Source organism: Gossypium hirsutum, chromosome A13 (assembly GCF_007990345.1).
Source record: "Gossypium hirsutum isolate 1008001.06 chromosome A13, Gossypium_hirsutum_v2.1, whole genome shotgun sequence".
Taxonomy (NCBI): domain Eukaryota; kingdom Viridiplantae; phylum Streptophyta; class Magnoliopsida; order Malvales; family Malvaceae; genus Gossypium; species Gossypium hirsutum.
The window spans coordinates 28,911,357-28,913,046 of NC_053436.1; the positions used below are offsets into that span (position 1 = coordinate 28,911,357).

The 1,690-nt window shown below is 38.2% G+C and overlaps 1 non-coding gene across 1 annotated transcript; it reads left to right on the forward strand.

Moving 5' to 3' along the window:
* The first annotated feature begins 1,180 nt into the window (after positions 1 to 1,180).
* Positions 1,181 to 1,287, forward strand: LOC121213430 (small nucleolar RNA R71). The gene has a single exon (XR_005908812.1). It is a non-coding gene; the product is annotated as a small nucleolar RNA R71 (small nucleolar RNA).
* The last annotated feature ends 403 nt before the right edge of the window (positions 1,288 to 1,690 follow it).

Genomic DNA, 1,690 nt, shown 5'->3' on the forward strand with positions numbered 1-1,690 from the left:
CCTAAATCAACTAGTGCCTTATCGACGTTAAAACTACCAATTAAGCAGGGTATAGTAAAACTTCCTGGATCTTTTAGTTTGGTTGGCAATTTATTTTGAAGTATAGCTGAACATTCCTTATTAAGTTTCACTATAGATAAGTCTTCAAACTTCCTTTTGTTTGTTAGGAGCTCCTTTAAAATTTTTTGTATGTAGGCATCTACAATATAGCTTCAACAAAAGGTAAGTTAATATGTAGTTGTTTAAAAAGTTCAAGGAATTTACCATATTGTGCATCCATGCAGTCTTTCTTCAACTTTTATGGGTATGGCATTGGTGGTTTATATTCCTTCGGCATTGGATTGGCATTGCTTTCAAGTTTTACCTCCTCTCCTTTGCTTTTGTCAGCTTCTTGTTGTTGTTTCTTTTTTGATTCAGCTAACACTTTCCCACTCTTCAGTGTAACTGCTGTCACATGTGCTTTTGGATTGGGTTCGGTGTTACTAGGTAGATTTCCTAGTGCTCTTTTTGAAATCATCTTAAGCAGCTGTCCAATTTGAGTTTCGAGCCCTTGGATCAATGCTTGTTGATTTTTGAGTGCCGTTTCGGAATTCTGAAAACGAGTCTCTCACACCGAGATGAATTTGGTTAGCATCTCCTCAAGGTTCGGCTTTTTCTTCTGCTGTATGGTGGTTGCTGAAAGCCTGGAGGGGGTGGTTGTTTCTGATTTCCTTGGCCTCCCCATGAAAAATTTGGGTGATTCCTCCAACCTGCATTGTAAGTATTGCTATAAGGATTGTTTTGAGATCGAGAATTATTACCCATATAACTTAACTGCTCGTTCTCTATGTTCTGGCCATAAGATGGGTATTCTGAATTGCTTGATCCACCTCTATTTGCTTCACACTGCATTACTGGGTGAACCTGTGAAGAACTAAGAAAACCATCAATTTTCTTATTCAAGAGTTCTACCTGATCAGAGAGCATGGTGACCGAATCGAGGTTGAAAACACTGGATGCTTTCGTCAGCTTTGTTCTCATAACTTGCCACTGATAGTTATTCAGTGACATCTCTTCAATAAATTCGTAAGCTGCCTCAGGTGTTTTATTATTGATAGTTCCTCCAGCGACTGCATCAATCATCTGCCGAGTCGAAGGATTCAGGCCATTATGAAACGTTTGAACCTGTAGCCAACGCGGTAACCTATGGTGAGGGCATCTTCTCAAAAGGTCCTTGTATCTCTCTCATGCATTGTAGAGTGTTTCTAAATCCATCTGCACAAAAGAAGAGATATCATTACATAATTTGGCTGTTTTAGCCGGTGGAAAATATTTTAATAAAATTTTTTCAGTCATTTGTTCCCAAGTAGTGATTGACCCTCGTGGTAACGAGTTCAACCATTGTTTAGCCTTATTTCTTAACGAAATGGGAAACAACCAAAGGCGAATGGTGTCATCAGAAATGCCATTAATTTTGAAGGTATCACAAAATTCTAGGAAATTTGCCAAGTGAGCGTTGGAATCCTCGTCCTACAAATCATCAAACTAAACAAACTATTGTATCATTTGAATTGTGTTAGGTTTTAGTTCAAATTTATTTGCAGCAATAGCAGGTCTGACTATACTTGACTCAGTTCCTGTTAAATTAGGTTTAGCATAATCATACATAGTGCGTGGAGCAGGATTTTGATTAACAGTAATTGCAGGAGGT